At 41.3% G+C, this 20,709-nt stretch overlaps 1 long non-coding RNA gene across 4 annotated transcripts in view; it reads right to left on the bottom strand.

Moving 5' to 3' along the window:
* The window catches only part of LOC137891715 (uncharacterized), a 95,158-nt gene extending 74,792 nt beyond the window's left edge, over positions 1-20,366 (bottom strand). For all 4 annotated transcript variants that reach the window (XR_011105366.1, XR_011105363.1, XR_011105365.1 and 1 more), the window contains exons 1-2: positions 20,279-20,366; positions 18,464-18,839 (exon numbers count right to left, since the gene is read on the bottom strand). This is a non-coding gene — a long non-coding RNA (uncharacterized lncRNA). The remainder of the gene's footprint in view (positions 1-18,463; positions 18,840-20,278) is intronic.
* Positions 20,367-20,709: the final 343 nt, after the last annotated feature.

The raw sequence follows: 20,709 nt of genomic DNA, 5'->3' as shown, positions 1-20,709 counted from the left end.
AAATACGCTTACTCACTGTTTTGCTGAGATTTAGATGAGAAGATAAATACCACTATCATGTCTGTGCCTTAAGTATGAAGCCTGGAGGCAATCATCTTAGCTTAGCTTGAAGAGAAGCAGGTGGTAACGGATTGATGTCTTTGTCCAAATTTAAGACATGCACCTACCAGCACCTGAACACCTCACTAAGTGTTGTATCTAAATGTAAAAAAGATCATTTTGATGTTGAAGCCATCATCTCGTATAATTATTTTGTACTGTCTTATTTTTTACTGTCTCAATATAAAGCCGTTATATCTTCAACATGAGAAGTGCTATTAGTTTGTATTTGGTCTGTTTTTTAGAGCCACATTTCCAAGCGTTGTCACACTAAAAAGGTCAACCTGGACTCAGCATGCAACATCTCAATGGGACCATCGATTCAAACCCCTTAACCTGGTCAGATATACACATTTACATTAATTATAGTGTCCCTTAAGGTCAAACTGAATTCAATTACACAATTCATCCCTATACAGTGTGTAAATCTGTGGGCAGGGTTATTCTGTGCAAATGAAGGTGTTGTAATCTTGTTAAAATCATAACTGAATTAAAAAAACAACAACTATGTAATGAATGACCAGCGGCTCAGAACGCTGTTTTGTTTTTTCACTTGTAATAAAATGGCTGAGCGGGGCTATTTTAATCAAACGGTGACTGTACCGCATAGAGCCAGGACACATATTATGACACACAATGCATTTGATTGCATATCATTAGCAAGATTTTTCCCCTGCAGCCCAGGACACATAAGCACACCACAACATCAAACCATCAGTCCTGGTTAATTATTAAGAGCAAATTCAATTTACCCTCACCAGTTCACTGACAAGCCCATATACCATCTCAACCCTGCCACTTATAGGTTGCATAAGCATTCCCTGCGACAAACAATTACACAAACACACACATGCACACATACATCGATTGACCTTTCCTGCTGAGTGTTATTAATACATGCAGGTCGTATTAAGAAAGGTTAACGAGCAGTAAGGCCAGCACCACTCACATGGAATACAAACAAGAACAGTAGAGTCCTAACCCTACATAGGTGAGAGAGAGGGTCATGTGACTCTTTGATCCTTTGAAAGATATTTATATGAATGCAATATCCTGTTATAGCATTATTTCCACGCAAAATTGTTAATTATAATCATTCACGGCTATGCATGCATCACGCACATGCACATGTCCAGGGCAGCCCCTTATACTGAAAATATGTCCCCACGCGCATGATTCAAACACTTAAAAACAAATGAGAGAGAGAAATAAGAATTACAATAAACCAAAATATTGCTTTAATGGCAAAAAGATGCCCAGCGCAGAACTTGCATGCTAACAGCTACAGCGTGTGTCGTCTAGGAAAGTACAGCAAGGGGAAAATCCATGTGTGGTTGCACAGAAAACACACAATATAACTCAGAAATGATCTGAAGCCGCTCTCTTTCTTTCTTGCATGTCCAAACAAATGTCCTGAAATATATCTCTTCTTCCTTCCCACATCATAGGGCTGCGTGGCTCAAAGCTTTAACGGTCTTGGAAACTACTTCAAAACAGTTTACAAAAATAATTATAAGTCACAAATGAGATGGAACATCGCTCTCTCTCCCTCTCTCCCTCGCTCTCTCTCTCTCTCTCCCTCTCTCTCACTGGGTCAGTGTGATGATGGTGTCAGTGTCTGGACTCAGCAGCAGCATATTTGCATCAGTCATCCCAACTAGACCGTGAAGAGAAGGATTTCCCCGCTCAGCTCTGCCAGTGAGTCAGTGAAATATACCCTCATAAAACCCTGCTGGACTGAAAAGAGGCCTGAGGAAAACTCAGATCCATTTAATGGGCTCAACTTCAGGCTCTTTGCTTCTGGCAATGCAGATTCTTTGTAAGTGAAAAGTAACATCCCGAGAGAGCATCACATAATGATGCTTATAGGCATGTAGACATCATTCTTAGGGTATTTTATACATGTGTTTTTTGAAGGATAAATGTGCACATTAAGCCTCTGCTGCGGTATTGCCAAATCTGCACTAGTAAAAATCTGACTACTGCACTCTTGTTTCTGCATTTACAATTTAAATAAAGTTATGGTTGAATAAGAATCAAAATCAATGAACGCGTAGTGTTTTTTTTGCTAAAAAGAGGGAACTGCACACTAGCTTTCTCTCTTTGTCTCAAAATTATGCCAGCAAGGTTGCTTTCCTTAAACACGTTATGATATTTTCATGGCATGAAATGAAGAGTGGCAGGAAAAACATCAACACTGGTGATATGCACTCAATTCTGCTGAGACACCAAGATGACCCTCTGGTGTGCTTTAAGGTTGGATAAAAACTCAGTGGTGCAGCCAACGCTATGCAACCAAACCCAACCTCTAATTAGGCCTGCTCATCCAAATTTAGAAGACTGTGGTAAAAAAAAAAAATCCATGTTATAAGCAGCCTCGGGACATCCTTGAAAATTTGGCTGTGATTGCAACTTTGGGGCTTAATTAATTGAACAGTCTGGCTTGTCAGGTCATATCAAAGTAGCTTGGGATAGTATTACAAAATTGTGATGAGGCTGGAAGGTGGTTAATTAAAGCCACCGTGAGAGCTGGGCATAACTCACGTGCAGCATGTTCTTTTACAGGCAGCCATGTTGGTTCCTTGTCTTACCGCTGTGACTATGAGGTCTTGCAACGTCTTGACTAAAACACAACTGTGTTCATTCTTTTAGTTGTTGTTGATGGAATTTGACAACACATAGTGTGATTCTGATGACTCAAAGTTTGCATGGCACAAGTCTGTTTTCATAATTCTATGAATAATTATAATTCTATAATTCTGTCATTTTGGATTTTCTGGAAAGTATAATGAGGTAACAGTAAGAGGAGGATCCAAAAAATGTACTAATATTCAGACAGAGATTAAAAGTCCCTCAGATTCATCAACTCACTGACACTCCCTTCCACCCCCTCTTTCTCAACCCAACCTCCCTCTCTCTCTCTCTCTCTCTCTCTCTCTCTCTCTCTCTCTCTCTCTCTCTCTACCTCTCTCTCTCTCTCTCTCTCTCTCTCTCTCTCTCTCTCTCTTACTCTCTCTCTCTACCTCTTACTGAGGTCTTTGATTAGAACTTCCCCAAATTTGAAATGTATCTGTTTTCTATCATTTTCTCTGGAATTGGGTCAGCTGAGAGTCATCCAGCTGGGCCTTGATCCTAAGCTCACTCTCAGGTAAACTTCCAAAATAGAGAGAGACCCCTATTCCTACTTTCAACTGTTCACCTCCCTCCTCCTCTTCCTCCTCCTCCTCCTCAAAGTGCTTTGTTGATAAACCCACTTTAGAGTTCACTGGTCTGTCAGAAGATTTTGCTCACCTCCTCACGCTATTTGAGTAATGGGAATTTGTCAATGTGTGTTTGCGTTTGTGTGTGTGTGTGTGTATACAAAGATACCCATGCTCCTCGGTACCTGACAGATGAGTTTAAATAGAACTCTGATTACAAATCTCAATACAAACTCTCTTTGTAGCCTCTCTAATGTCGCCGTTAACTTGTCGTGATCAGCAGGACGCAACACACTCATGCTAACATGCGTGAATACAGAGAGACAGCGGTGATGACACACAAATGCAAGAATACCACACTTAATCTGTCATCATCAGAGCAGGGCCTCAGACTCAACTCCTTGTGCAGAACGAACTGAGAAATACTTAGCAGGAACTACACTGGTCTCACTCACACATACACAGACGCAGACACACAAACCCATTTGATCAGTGGTACCACTTGCTGTGCAAAAAGGACAGTTCTCCTGCCAAGGCAACATGCTGTTGGCGAACGCTGTAAGAGGCTGTCGTAGAGTCTTCTGCTCACTTAGCACTTCACACACAGTCTGTCATTCTCTGCGTTACTTGATCAGCGAAAGCATGAAGTGTGCGCGAGAGTTTTGTGTGAGGGTCCAAAAAACACAGTCCTGGATAACCTGGAAACAAAATAGAAGAATGGATTCTACGGTTTGAGGCTTAGTTGGGTAAAGTCCAGAGTTTTTGAATGAGCTCAGACTGAAGCCAGCAGGATAGAGAATCCACTCAGAGCATGCTTGATAACCGATGAATGACTCCGCAGGTAACACAACATTTCAGCTGCATATATTCTTGCCAAGTGGATGAATTGTTGTATAGTGTTGACCACAAGGGGGCCACTAATACAGTGTCAATCTAACCTCTCTGTAACACACAGTTAGCATTGTGTTTAGATAAAAAATGTCCACATGGAAAAGACCCTTGCGCATACACACACACACACACACACACACACACACACACACACACAGACATACAGCACAGTCACATATGCTCAGACATCCTTCACTTCCTTTCTCCTCTGCTTCCATGTTGATCGTGCTGACACAAATACACCCCTCACCCACTGCCACACTCACATATGCACACACACATCAAACATCCCTTCTCCTGGCATTCACACAAAGAGACACAAATACTCTCTCTCTCTCTCTCTCTCGCTCTCTCCCCCCCCCCCCCCCCACACACACACACACACACACACACACACACACACACACAAACACACAACAGCCACCTTGTGGGAGAAACACCTGATGTTGGCCAACTACAGTGAACAACTGAGAGGTGTTAGTTTGGTGCCTGCTGTCCAACTGACATTCTGCACCATGTGTGTGCATGAAAGTCAGAGAATTCGAGAGACAGAGGAGTGTATTTTTGTAAACTCACTGATGCTAATCTTTAACTTTTAGTACAATGATCCAACCTCTCCCTCATTCTCACACACATACACACATACACACACACACACACACACATGCACGCGTACCAGCAAAACGTCTACTATTTCCGAGCATGTAGGAGGGCCAACAGTCAAGGGCAAAACACACGCACAATAAACACAGTGTGACATCAGTTTCACTGCAGGCATTTTGATAACACCTCAGCACTGCTCTGCCAAAGCCTCTCTCAGGTATCTCTCTCAGGCTTAAGGTGGGTGATGACAGCATGGGTTTGTAAGGGCACTCACTATTAACACTATGTTAATTCCGTTACACCATAGTCTATTTCTTTAATCAGATCATGCATAGCCCAGATCATGTGACTGATTTAGGGATATTGGTATTGTAGATACCCATGCCATTGTGTTACATAAATGATGGCAGTTAAGCTCAGAAAAGCATTTGTCAAACTGTGTTTTCATTTACTACCAACTTACATTGAAGTCATTTGAAATATGGATATGATCAGAGCCCTGGTGAAAGTGGAATGTCATAGTTTGTAAAAAACAAAACAAATAGTAAGCTTTCAATTGTTGTTGTTAATTTGTGTTACACAAATAATAAAATGAAAAGTGACAGAAAACACAAATCTCCCTGAGGGTGAAGAGACAGAAGATTAAGTGCTTTGGGGCTTTCATGGGTATTTGCGTGCTGAAAAGTCAAAATATATTTCACCAAAATGAGTAGCTGCTTTAAGCATCAGGGATCAGTCTGATCTGCTGCTCTCTTTTTCTCTGAATGACCGATGAGCTTGATCCAGCATGTCAGCGAGGACTCAAAGAGACACACAGATCAACTGACCTGATACAATTAACACTGAGTCCTGTCCCTTTCTGCCCCCAGCACAGTGTCAGTCAGGTGTACCCACACACACACAAACACACACACAAACACACACACACACACACACACACACACAAACACACACACACACACACACAAATAAACTGTGTGATTCAATTTATTTGTGAAGCTCTGCTACCTTATGAAAATAGACACAAAAGGAAAACAGTAAAAACAAAAAGTTTGTGTGAAATTACTGCTACACAAAATCAATTCATAACAAAATCCTGTTGGATTATGAATGAAATCTAAATGTAACTAAATCTCACTGAACTCAGTCACGTATTAGGTAACAAATGTCCATACATATGTACTATTCTCTCAATTACATCAGTGCCTAGATCAAATTAAATAATTAAAAGCCAGCTTTAGGTCCATACGTTACCCTCAAGTCAAAGTTGAATAAAGGGTAAATGCATATGGAAACGCGTACATAAAACAGTGGCTAGCTCCCCAGATGTGATTAATGAAGTGAGAGTCTCAGTCGACCCCTCTGACCTGCGACAAGGCCGTATAGGACTGGAGCTACAGAGCCCTGAGGCAGTGTGCATATTTGTGTCTGTAAATGAGGGAATGAGAGAAAGAGGTGTGTGTGTGTGTGTGTGTGTGTGTGTGTGTGTGTGTGTGTGTGTGTGTGTGTGTTACATTCTGTCTTTATGTGTGTTTATGCATATGCGTACGTTCATGTGTGTAAATGTGTCTGTGTGTCTGCAAGTGTGTCTGTGTGTGCACTCCGAGCAACATACCCTGAGGCTGTGACAGACGGACTCTAAACCACGTTACCCACACACCCCACTGCCTCGCTTAATAGTGCATGAGATAAGAACATTTGGACTTCAAAATAACCCCCACCCCACCACCACCGATCACGCCTCCATGGGAAATTGAGTTTTATGGCTCCCCAGATTGAGACAATGGCTCCAATGGTTTGGACACTTGATAGGAAATTCCATGTCAACAACTTCGATGTGTTGACTGGCAAACCTGATTTAAACACAGACACACTCAGCAGCTCAACAGTACAGTATGGGTGAAACGGCACAATTATGTGTGCATACACATGTCGAGGCTAGCGCTTACTGTACACACATGCGTCAAGCAGAGAAAAACACAGACATGTAGATAAACAGACATATAATGGCACAGATGCACAGGCAGATACATTGCACACATGGGCATGACCACATGGACACCAAGGGACACAAACAAGCTGGCATACACAAAAGGCAAAGCAACAACGCACTAGGTCCATCTGCTCTTTCCTTCATATCAACTGATCAGGTGCGGTCCGTGTGAGAGGCAGTTAAGTAAGCTGCATGTTGAGGACAAGTATATTTTACTAAGTGTCATATAACAGCAGGACAAATTTGTGTGAACAGAGCCTGGTTAAAGTCAGAAAGTTGCCACTTTGAAAATGACATGTTCAAAATTACAATCTGCTATGGACTACCTAACATGGAAAGGGGAGCTAAGCCCATTTTCAAAATGCATACATGTTATTCCTATGGTCTTGAGAGACACCAGCCTTGTTCACAAATATTGATTTAACGTTGCTAGGCCATGAAAATAACATATTGGAATTCTTAATTTAGCTGGTGTTTCCCTTTAAAGTACCCTTTCCAACTCTGTAATCCTGGTTTATTCTTCCTATGGCATTACCGGTGCAGTTAAACAAGGTAGCCCAAAACAAAAAAAAAGTAATAAATCAGCATTTTTCCAATGCAAGAAGGAGGTAATCTGAGGAGTGGAACCTTCTGAAGCAGCAAACTCTCACAGAGATCAGGTGAACACAGCTGAACGACATGTGACTCAGTCAGGTAGTGACGAACGCAGTGCACACCTGCTAAAAAAAGTATGTACCTGAAAAACTATAGTGTCGAGCTAAGGAAACAGAAAGAAACAGGAATTGAAAAAAAAACATTACTGGTAAGTAGACATTTATGCTCAAACAGACAGAGAGAGGTATAGAGTGGGAGGAAGAGGCAGACAGAGACACACTGCCAGACACCTACAGCGAGAGAGAAATAGAAGCAGACACTCAGCCAGCCAGAAAGGCAGCCAGAGATCAAGATATAAAGTGAGGATGAGAGAAAAAGACAGACAGGCATCCCAACTGTGACAGGCGGACCACATTGGCGCAAGGAAACTTAAAGTGCAAATGCTGAAAGACAGCCATGCATACCAGCATGAAACAAAGAGTGAGAGAGGCAGGAGGGAAGAAAGTCAAAGTGTAACTAGAGGGGATAGAAAAAGTGACAGAGGAGGTAGCGTGAGTAGGGTGTGTGAGTGAGAGCTTGAGATGATGAGAGAGACATGCACACTGACTGATAGAGAGTGCATAACTCAGCAGGGATTCTTACATGCTTGTAAGGGCACAGTCCAAAAGACAAAAGAAATACTCCACATGACAAGGACAACTTGTCTTTCCTCCACACTCTGAGACTGTGAAACAGGCTGTAAACTAGCCTGTCAGATGACCAGCCGTCCACACTGTAAAAAAAGGCTGCCGCAAACAGTCAACTTTGTTGGATTAACCGAGTTCTCACAAGGACATTAGAAAGGGACTGCTCTAAGTTATGCTGAGACTGTGTGTCCCAGAATGCACTATTATTTTTGAAAAAATAATGATGCCACTTAGTGCAGTATTTTTTATACATTTCTTTGCTTTCACAAGGTCTGGTTATATTTTTAGATCATTTAGATGCTCCTGGGACAGATGAGTCAGCACAAAATGACAGCATATTATCAGTCCACCACACTAAGATACAGAGTTCTCCTCGGAGACAAGAATAACAAAGACCCTTGTCTAAAAGTCTGGAGTTACCCTTTCAAGTGAATGCAAATTGGTACCTGAAGTTTTGAGGAGTAATGTTAACATTTGTAGCTGGCATGGTTGCTGTCATTGTCAAATTTGCATTTCTGTCTAGCATCATTTCTGTCAGTGTGGAGCCGAGTGAACTGCCGGTGAACCGAGGAGGAGGCTGGCTCAGTGCTCTCACTGTCTACTGTGGCACAACAACATCTCACTGTGCGTGTGTGTGATAGAGAAAATCAGACGAAATTAAGTCGGGAGAAAGAGATAAAGAGGCAGAGAGGAAGGGGAAAAGAAAGATGACACATATGACAAACAGATAGTAAGACAGGGAGTAAAATGGGGGGAGAGAGCGTTGGAGAGAAGGTGTTTCATACTGAATATCTTTGTGTCTGAGTGGCCGCAGTTCACTGTGTCAGCAGCTCTCATTACCACACACAGCTGAGGACATCAGAGAGCGTGCTTAGTAGCTGATAAAGCGGTCTCTTTCTATCTGAATACAAACAACAACAGAGATAACAAACAAACAAACAGCAGGAAAAAGAGAGGCTCACAAATGAACACAGAATCACTGATGCACATTAAACACTTGCACACCCACACAAATGCATACTGTCGAGGCTGGAAGTGGATTATCTACCCAACCCAACTGCAAAGTAGTCTTACTGGTGCACAGGGATTAACTTTGTGAAAGAATATTCAAATTAATCTGACTTTAATTTTAGCCAAAACGAGGCCAGTCAATTTCCTCTAGGCTGCCAGAGGTAGTGATGTGAAGGCAGGTAATTTAGAATAAAAGTAAATGAGTCATATTATTGGACAATTAAGTTGCATGTGAACATTCTTAATTCCCTCTAGGCCAATTAAGGTGTTTACATGGGGCCACTTCAATTTAGAGAGAGAGCAAATTGGTCCTGCTAACGAGTTATTAGCCTGAATGTAAGACAGCTCCAGCAGTAACACTAGTTACATGAGAAGTGTCCATTTAAGTACTGATTAGTTATGATTAAGACAACAGTACATGTTTAGGGAGTGTTTCATTTTTGAATGGTTAACTCGACAATTTCTGGATTCCAAGTATACTGTAACATGCCCACAGATTACAGGGTCACTTGCAAGTCTACCCTCTGATAGCTATCTGAAAGCTTACACTGCCTGTTCGTCAGAGAGTGCAGGCTAACAGGCTAATGCATAATTGAAAGCATGACTCATGCTTACTCAACTCATTTCTCCACTGAAGATGACGCCTTGACCTTGTCTGAAAGAAATTTGTGTCCACTGTGATTCAGCACTGCTTGGTTAGTCTTAGTAAGAGCCGTGGCGTAATGTTGAGGTGTTGTGAACATCGCCGCAGGCTACACCAAACACTGTGTGTGGGCTGGGCTTGCGTGTGTGTGTGTGCGACAAATTCAGTGTCCAAGATTGTCAGCGAGTCACACGCACACATACTGTACAGTGCACACAGTTTGAGTCAAAATCTAATTTTATAAAGCAAGGACATTTACAAGTACCACGAATTTGACCTTGTGCGCTGGCGCTGGCAACACAGAATGGCTAACGGCTGACGCATAGTAATTAGATGCATAATAATCAGAGCAGGGCATGACTTGGCCTTATTCAGCAACATTCCCACCAGAGATTACACACTGACCTCATATGAAAATACTTATATTAATATGTCATCTTTTATTCTCATCTAGAGCTTTTATATTGTTTATAAAATGCCTCAATCTGAATAAAAAAATGTACAAAGATTTTTTGACCTTGTACAAAGTGTTGTGCCATGTTTTATAAGAAACTGGGCCTGTATGCAGCCGTATTCAGCACACAGGCTGTATCCACCATGGAAGTACTGTACTGCATTATTGAGAGCGGGGCATTTACTTGGGCTTATTCAGCCCATTTCCAGGCACTCAGATTATGCCTAGCACTGGACTGGAAAATCGTGTCAGTGCAGATATTTACGGGAAGGCTTTCATAGTCTGATGCATAATCTGCCTCCAGGAAACCCAACATTTTACATTAGCCATCACATGGCTATAAATGGCACACCCATACAGGAAGATTCCCGGACAGAAAGATCTTTAATGCAGATTATTGTAAGAAAAGTGTGGTAATCGCAGATGCATTTTTAGTCATTTTACAGTATGCTATTACGCCACCATACAGCATTGGAATTAACATGAAGTCAGCAAAATGATCATCTAAGAAAGGAAAACGATTCAGATGGTCAGTGTACATACAGTATCAAGAGCTCAGAAGACAAACAAACTACAAAACTAGAGTTACAGACTGGTGCCTTAAAGCAGCATGTACAAACATATTTAAACAAATCCTGGTCCAGTAGACACGTTGTTCAGCTCTGGGTGCTGTCAGGCTGCCATTACTGGCTGTCTTCATGTGATTAGTTATCTTTCCAAGGGACAGATACAGCAATGAGCAAGAGGATGCAGAGATCTTCATCCCACGCTGTAATATTCGTATAAAAAAACAGATATTCCTGGATGTAGAGTTGTTTGTGTGAATGCAAAAAGGGGTGCAGCAGAGACCGGGGCAGTTTAAAGTTTGATATCTCAGCTAGTGATACAGGATATAATCTGATGTATCACACTATATCCAGCTAAACTCAAATATATCTCCATCAAAACAGATCTGATTCAGTACTAGTCAACCATAGTACACAGTCCTGACATGGTGTTACGCAGCAAACAAAAGAAAAAGATTTGACAACAGATCATATTTTGCCTTGCTCGACTATCACTGCCCCAACTGTGGCAAGCATATAGCACACAGCATCCCATAAACACACACAAAGACAGTACTTTAGGTATTCAAGTCAAAATGCTTTCTGTTTAACACTGATATGTCACCTCACCATAATCTGACAGCTTTATCGAAACAAGATTACAGCTCATCGCAATACCTCCAGGAAAATAGCTCTAAGCTCTCAAATAGCCACATTACCGCTGATTAGCATTATACAAGGCCAATACAATATCAACTTTAAACACGTGTATTATATTTATCTTTCTCCAAGCTGTTAGAAGGAAGAGGAATTCAAAATGCTTGATATCATGAAATAAGTAAGGACAAAAGTATGGGATTGTATTGTATCATCTAAAAAAGGAGGGAAAGACCTTCTAGGGACACTTCCAGGGCAGCAGGATTGGAGTTTGTGCTCTTTAATTGCATTCCTTTATGGCTTTACCTCACTGTAGATTCTCAGTCATTCTCTTGTGCATTTATCCCCTTATGAATTATTTGATATTTTCCTTTGATCTTTTTTTCCGTTGTGCAAAGTGAAAATGATTTAATTAATTACTGTCTGTACAGCGGTTATCGCTGATAATGGCGCCAGACCCACGGCGTCATCTTTACCTTGGAATGAGCCGTTTACATCTACAAACCAAGCGGGTCGTCTTCTCTGAGTCCACCATGTTATACAGACAAACTAAACACTGGCTCTAAAGCGGGCTTTTTGTGTTTTTACGTTACCTGAAGGCCACCATAGCTCTGCACGCTTGGAAAGGGAGGGGTATTCAGTTGGTTGCTAGATGCCACTTATCTTACACACTTGTCCTTTAACTGCTGAGTCTGACAGCAGAGAAACATTATGTTCTGTCTGCCAGAAATGTAGAAAGGATGACACAACATTACTCTAGATTTGTTTGCAAGTAGTAAGAGGGTGTAAGCAGCCCCTTCTGTCTTGTCTCATCTCAGCTCTTGCTTTCTCAAAATTATACATAACCTGGAAAAATGCACAGCACTGAGTAAGAATAGAAACATTGCACATGTCTATAGTATAAAAGTGTGGTAGCAAAGGTAAGCTGCCCTTTGCTCAAGGCCAAGGACAGTTCATTCTATGCAACAGCTATGCCGCTTCCAGCTCATAGCAAAGGAGATGAACATCTATACCAGCATTGGTCGGGGTATGATGGAAGCATCGCCCACTTGCTATAACAGTCCAAAGCATAGCATCTATGTAGGTGGTGGGCATGATACTACAGCAGATAATTCAGCCAGATGCAGCCCCTATGTGATGCTAGAGTCAAGGCACCGTCATCAGCAACCCCACCTCCCACACACCTGCATCCGAGGAGAAGAAAAGCGTGGAGCCAAAAGTTTTAGTGCGGGGCAGACACGGGGGGTCAACCAAAAACAACAAACCAAGAGCCATGGGCAGCTATCCTAATCCTCCCACTGTGGGAGGCTTGACATATCGTAGTCTTGCTCAAACAGGTTTGTTCTTGCTACGCAAAGGTCAGAGGGATAACTGTGCATGGAGAAAAGCAGTGACATAACCTGGTCATGTACTCCCACACAAGACACACAGACACAAAAAAGACAAACACAGGACTTTAGTCCAGGAGACCACTTTGTGTCCCATGCGAAAACTAAAAGTGAACGTTGACATTTTGTCATGTTAGTCAGTTAGTCACGTGACTCACAGGCATAACCATGTTCTTAGTAAAGTTGATCAAATGGACCATTTGCCACAAATGAACCAAACTGCAAAAGGTTGTTTGGAAATCTTTTTACAGAGACTGTTATTCAGGACCCTGTAATCGCTGGTGAACTAGCTGGACAAATACAGCCATTGTGGGTGAACAAAACAAATCTGAGAAAAAGGAAGCACAATAATGGACTGGCGGTGATTGAAAGGAGATGTATTGAAAGTTCCATGTAAAAACAGAAATAAGTCCATAAAATAAAAGCTTTCACCAAAATGATTTCCTGAGTGTTTATCGCAGTATTAAACCACAGCAATACACAGTATTAAAATTAAGCTGTACTGGTGTCACTTAACTGCACTGTGCCTTCAGAATGCAAGCCAGTGTTCATCCTCTAATGACAAGTATGTGTCTGTGTCTATAAAATCACTGCTTCTTAATCTCCTAACAACCAGACAATAACAGATTTGTTTGTGATAAAAACCCTGGTCTTTACACATGTGACTGTCTGTCTACCAGGCAAGTCTATCTTCCTGTGTGTGTCTGTATGTGCATGTGCGTGTGCGTGTGTGCGTGCATGTGTGTGTGTGTGTGTGTGTGTAGTTGGTCTGACTGTGTTCCCATGTGGATATTCCTGATGCATGTCTGTTCTTGTGTGTGTGTGTGTGTGTGTGTGTGTGTGTGTGTGTGTGTGTGTGTGTGTGTGTGTGTGTGTGTGTGTGTGTGTGTGTGTGCGTTTTATAAGGAGCAGATTTAGCCTTTGATAAAACCCCAGTCTTTAGAGGGATTATCAGTTCATCCCCAGACAGCAACATGCTGTGCATTTATGGAGGTAATAAGTTGACCTGTAATAGACAGACAACTGGCTAAAGCTCCTATTGGAAATTGTGTCCTTATAGCTACACCTGGGCTAGGAGGAGAAGAAAGCAATATCTTCAGGGGCAGTTAGGCCTGCTGCGCAACACGCCATGTGAGCTCCCATCCAGTGAATTTTGATTTGGCGCATACCTTTATGGGTTTTCCGACTGATTTGTCATGCTATTGTTTGCCGTTCGGTCTTGACTTCACTCACATCCCAGTGGGCAAATGTGCAGCAGGCAGAAAAACACACAATGTGGCACAAAACAAGACATTGACATTTAAACCCAAACATAAAATAACTAAATAGCAATCTACATGACAAAAACATTGCCTTTTCGCACTAAAAGCAATAACAATAATTATTGTTATATTTCAGTCATTGCACCATTATTAAACATTATTCACCAACTATTTATCATTGCATGATTTGGATTTTTCAAACGAGGACAGAATCCCTCAAAAGGTCATACGATGGTGGATACAGGCTTAATGGTTTTCAGGTCAAAGCCGTAAAATAAATCTGCACAGCCATTATTTGCCAAAGCAAACCTTTTGTTGCGTATGAGCTTAGCTCTTTCGAATGTTATCTACCTGCAAAAAAAATAAAAAAAACATTTCAGTTACAAGTCGTATTGGCTGTAAAGAATAAGGAAGCTCTGGAGGACTATGTTTTCTGTAAACTCAGTCACAGTCAGACATAAAATGACTACCCCCCTTTCGTCATGGTGAGAGAATTACTATAAACTGAAGAGGGACACATATAAAGAGCACTACAAAGCTTACTATATGTCTTCTTCTTATCTTATCCTTTTCCTCTCTCTTTCCTATCCCTCTCATTCCGTCTCAATGCTCCTCCCTGGCTTTCTCTCTCTCCCTCCTTTCTTTGCCGCCCATCATTCACCCCATCTCTCTTTTTCCTTGCTTCATGTCCCTATGCTCCCTCTCTATCTCTTCCTCCCCTCCTTCAAACGCTCTGCCTTGTGCGCAGTCATAAAGAAATAATTTATTCCTGTCCCCCCCAGTACGGGTATGTATTAGCATGCCAGCAGAGCCCGTTAACTTATCTCGCGGCTACAGACACAGAGTGCTAAAACTAAGCTCTGATAGTTTGCAATAGGATGACCACAGAATGCCTGTAGCTTGGAGAATTAGGACTGTCGTCACGATTAGCGATGGTGGGCCTAATGTTTTACTGCACTGTAATTTACTGTACTGTAACCACAGTGAAGTGTCCTGTATGAGTCGCTGGTATGCACAAAGGGAGCATCAACACAAATTGAGCTGGTGAGGAAAATTAGATGAACTTATTATTAAAGCCGTTTTGGGGTTACTCATCTTCATCAATTCAATCTATTTTTTGTCACATACATAACAAATACAAATCTCTTAGAGTGGCTGTTCCACTTTGATGATCCATGCATCAGTGCAGTAATCAAACATTATATGTCGGAGTGCAAAAATAGCATGAATTCAATAAAGCATAATGTAAATACGTACAGTCATGGGTCAACAGTGTTTCATGTGTATCAAATGCTGCAAAAACAGATTGGGCCTGAATTGGAATTAGTTGTAATTTTGTTGTTTGATGAAGCAGAAAATCTAACCAGTGTACGCATACATGTATTGTAGTGATTTCATGTAATGCCCACAAGCTACATGCAATGAGTGGTAAAACTAAACGTGATAGCTTTCCTGAGGCTGACCACAGGATGTCTGAGATAATTAAGCTTACGGTAGTGATTGGTTATTCTAGGCCTAATGTTGCAGGCCTATTCTAGTCTAATGCACTTTGCATAACATCAGGCCAGCTCACGAAGATGTCATGCATTACAGAAATATAACTAGAAAAGAATAACGTGGACTAGAATGCGTTGATGTCTGGGTTGGTGTCAATGTACTACTTTGCTCCAACACAGTAATGTGCTTTGTGGTCCTAATCAGACTTTACCAGAAAATGAAGTACTTAATATTAATGTCATAGCAAATACAGATGGGATGAGAGATTATGGTGGTGCAGATTCAGTTGTGCATATGCTGCTGAGACAGAGATGGTGTGAAACCATTGCCCATTTTAATGAGCATTCCAGCTTAGAGGGATATTGAGTCTTCAGAGCTGGAAGATGCCACAGATTGCTGTGCAAATGTTGTCCCATGTAACTCAATGGATTAGGTTTAGAAGCTCAACTCCCACTGGGACGTCCGTGCAAAAAATAAATGCATTCTCTCATAAAGCATCCACCAAATGGCAAATGTTATGAAAACTGCACTGTACTTGATAATAGCATTACAGATAAGCAATGTAATTAAGCTACACACAGTGGAGCATACTGTATTGTAGCAGAAACCATACCGTGCAATGCCTATTAAGAGCTCAGTGCTGGGCCTGTCACAATGATTAGTTATGCTAAACCTGATGAGTCTGTTTTACCCACAAGTTCATTAACTGGGTACTGGACTGAATCTGCACACTTGTAATCCACAGCAGAATAGGTAGGCTAAATAGTAGGGCAGAATGGTTGTAGCGCTCCAAATGTTATAAGAAGACTTAAGTTTCAGAGCATTTACACATTAAACGAGAGCTAGAGTTAAACACATACAGTATATTATTCTTATATAAAGCTACCATGCTCACAGTTGAACTATAAAATGCGCTTAACAGTGCAGATGATCATCCAACTCTATACTCCATATGGCATACACAATTACATTTACAACAATGAAGCAAGAAAGGTGTTTCTGCAAGAGTCACTCAAGCAGAAATTAAGATAAGAATGATTTCAACATGTCTGATGGCTGGCCAAGATGAAATGCACTGCATAAACTCTCTTGCCACACGTCAACAACTGAGCATCCCTCTCTCTCTCTCTCTCTCTCTCTCTCTCTCTCTCTCTCTCTCATCCTCTGGCCCTACTTCTTCTTTGTTTGCATGACTCATCAGCCCTCATACTCTGCCACTGACCTACATCTGTCCCACCTGTGTGTCACAGTGTTTAATGACCCACATTCACACTGATCCAGTCATTTACAGACTGCGACCTGAGCCTGTTCCAAAAGAGCAGCAGTGAACCGTTTTCCCTGAATCTTAAAACTCTCCTGTTCACAAGTGCAGGTAAATTGACATAAAGCTAACACCGATACTGTCGGGTACCCTTACCTTCTTTTCCCTATAAATCCGATGTTTCGGGCTGAATTCAGGTAATCTTTTATCGTCAATTTTCTATAATTCAGCCTATAAATGCTTACATTCATGTACTGGCACATAAAAAAGAGAATATCAGTTGGCTGAGCTTACCACTTAAATAATAACGCCATCAGTCTGGATGTTGTTTCCTCGTTCTCATTCAAATCTAATGTTTCTATTGCTAATGTATTTTTTGACTAATCATTAACGTAAACAAACAAATGCCTCTTCACCCCTCAGGTTGTTCCTTGCATATGCTTCCAGTGATAAACAAGCTATTTTTGAGCGAACATGTTTGATTCCTGTAACATCAGAGCACACAGCCAAGGGCAACATCTCTGTATCGCTGCCTCTCTCTGCAGCATGGCGACAATGTGATGCTGCAGGACCATGTGGGCTGCCATGCACAGAGGCCGGAGGCGGAGCTTGGATGCCGACAAGTACCACTGTGCGCTCTCATTGGCTCTTAATGACATCATTGATTAGTGAGACTTGCTCTCTCGCTCTCTCTTGCACTCACACCCACATATTGTTCAAGCACAGGTTAAAAGAGCTGCCTGCATCTCTCATGACTGTTTTCCAAGATTTAACAGGTTTGCCTAAATTAACTGCTTTATAAAAACAGGCACGAATACAAATGCAACTTCTTCATTCTACAGCTCATTCTCCCTGGTTCCGTCCCCTCAGTGAACTAAAGGACTTTGAGGTAACATGTCTCTTGACTAGGGTCAACTGGACAAGCTACAACTGTACCATCCATCAGATGTCATGTGACACAGAAGAAGTGATTATGAACAAATTAAACCAAACAGACCACACTGGTTAAGTCAAGTCTGTTGAAACAGAAACTTTAAACACAATGATATTGCATACGTTGGATCAATCAGGAAAATGTATGCAATCTTGTCAAATTAAAAACAGAGGTCAATGTAGTAGTGGTGAGAAATATGCATATGATCTATCATTAACTGTCAACATTCAATTATCTAATAATTACACTATAGCGTGCAGTAAACAGGCTAGTGTTCATGAGGCGCTCTAGGGCAAATGTGTCTCTAACTGTGTATACGGCAAGTGTGAAAAGTCAACCCGTCCAATTGTGGCTTCCATTTACAAACCCCCAGGCTGTGGTATAAACATTTATATTTGTATCCTGATTGTTGTCCAAACTGCTTATATTGACTTAATATCTGGCGAACAATGGCTACTGACTGAAATGATATAATATGATGGTTGTTTAGGCATTCATCCTGATTTTTACTTGCACTTAAATCAACTTTCCCGTATAAAATATGACAAAGGCATAACATACATAGTCACATATGAGGGCAATTCAGCCTTTATCAAAATTCTACTGAAATTGGGGAATACATGTTGGTGTTCTGTGTGTGTGTGTTTGGGATGTTTGCTGGTGCTTGTTTCCAACTGAGTAAGGCAGCCCTACAAACAAGGGTTTGAACAAGTGCTACATCCCAGTACAAAGTAATATCACCTACCCATGCGGAGGGCCGAGGAGGATCCTAGATGCAATATCCTGTTCTCCCAGTGACTTGGGGCTGGGATGCTGTCTTGTGGAGAGACACACTACATATTGTTTATAATCCTTAAAGTGTCTCCATGAGTTTCAGATTTCCAAGCGTGCCTAAAATGCATCCTGCCTGGCACTGCTGTTCCTGAGGTTTAAATCCTTATGAGATGAGTCTTCACCTTCTCCAAAAGAAAACTGCACAGTCTCTTAATCCTCCTCTGCGTCTTAAAAGCCGCTTGATAGGTGACTCTGTACATCTTCCGTGTGATTTCCACATATTTTCCTTTCCTTAACCTCCAACTGGAGAAAAACGCTTTGCTGGTTAATCTGGTGTTAAAATCCACCTAAGGACAGATCCCAGAGGAATCAAGAGAAAAAAAGGAAAGCATGTTAGTACAACAAATTGGCTCATTTCTTACAACTGTTAAGTGAGTGATACATTCTTTGTTAAATTATGTTGAACCAAGTAACACTTGGTCAGGCTGTGCTGTGTAATAGTTGGTATGAGCTGTAAAAAGTTGAAAAAACAAACATATCCAAAACCAAATGTTTTGCAGAACGCTAAACTAATTTTGTTTCATATAACAAATGAATCCTGTAAGTGCAAATTGTCTTACGTTGCCTAATAAAAAGTTTTAGGGAGGGTAGGGCTACTATGGAACGCAGCAAAGTCAAACAAGTTGTTTGGCCACACCTTTACATGATGAAGAAACTTAATAAAAAACCATGTAAACTACATCTGTTGTGTTTTAGACACCTAATAAAAAATCAAGATGAACGTTTCAAATAAAGCTTGAGTAGTTAGTAACTAGTCCTATTTATCTTGACATGCTCCGGCGAGTTTTATATATTTCAAATAAAAAGGAAAACACAAGCTTATTCTACACTTTGGAGGTTAAAAAACTACATTCAAAATATTGTTTATCTCGTGAAAATCATTTCAAGCGTTTTAAAAAAAAGTTGCTTCCTTGTGGATTTGCGCTCCTTTCTGCTGGTTTTCTTTGTATGGACTGAGAACAAAGGAGCCTTTACTGTAACAAAGAAGCTGCAGCGACTTATACCTGTTGCGCTGTTTCCAATCAACTATAACAAGTTACTTAGTGATTTTCGAGACGAATCTATTTTGTGTTCATCTTTTTACTTCCAAACATGTTCCTTATTCGTGCAACAGGTTTAATTCTGTCACTGTTTTGTTTCTTAGAGACTTTACACCTGATTGCATTGTTCTGAATTCCCTCAGTGCACTGGCAACTTCGCAAGACCACGAACACCACTGTCATAAAACTACTGCAGAGTGGGGGGGAAACTAGTTACAAACTATTTATGAACTAATACTTGTCACTTTGTCAGTTTTCCAGCGTGCGTAAAAGGTCCTTTTCTCCGCAAACTTCTGACAGGCAGTTGCTTTGTCTTCTGCGTCGCAACATCCCCAAGAGACACAAATACGGCAGCAGCACAAACTCCATCTCATCTCCGCTAAAGCTCACTGACAATAAATTCTAAGCATTATATATTGAGTATTATTGAGCGTTATGAAGATGCGTGCCTGAGCATCCCCTCAAGTTCTCTCCTCAAAGCGCCCCGCATCAGACAAAGGAAAAGGGGACCGCTCCTCTCGCGCTCTCTCTCCCCGCTGCCACTGCTTCTCTATGTCTCTCTCCCTCTCTCTCCTGCTTTGTGCTCAAGTTTGAGCGCTGACGCACCAACTACATCAGCAACTTTTAACTGGAAATAAATTCGAAAATAACACCGCGGGTGCAAGTGAAAGCAAAAAGCAACTCACCTGGAGGCGTTTTGCTCTGCGCGCCTGTCCGTGCGTCGTGGAAAAAGTTTGAGAGGGCACATCTAGCTTTGTGTTGTGGAGTCCCCCTTTGTCTACACGTGTGATAGATGGATGGGGCTCCTTTTGGCCGCGCCTAGTTCATTTCGCTCTCCAAAGAGTCCCGCCCTCTCAAAGTCAAACAACTGTATGCACAAAACAGTGTGGACGGCCGGTGGATATGTCTCATTACTAACAACAAGCACGGTGGTTAAATTGTTTGGTGTCGGATTTGATTTATTTATTTTTTTAAACCCACCAACTTCACTTGATCAGTTGTTTACTAAGTTTATTTTTTTTTAAGTCAGTCAAGTATCTGTCTCTCTGCCATGAAATATGTATTTATCTTTATTTAATTAATTTTATTGAATTCATTATTTTTCCATACTCACCCA

The sequence above is a fragment of the Cebidichthys violaceus genome, unplaced genomic scaffold (assembly GCF_023349555.1).
Source record: "Cebidichthys violaceus isolate CVI_PGR_0920_01 unplaced genomic scaffold, fCebVio1.0.p SCAF_7, whole genome shotgun sequence".
In the NCBI taxonomy this organism is placed as follows: domain Eukaryota; kingdom Metazoa; phylum Chordata; class Actinopteri; order Perciformes; family Stichaeidae; genus Cebidichthys; species Cebidichthys violaceus.
This window is presented reverse-complemented; position numbering and strand designations above follow the sequence as displayed.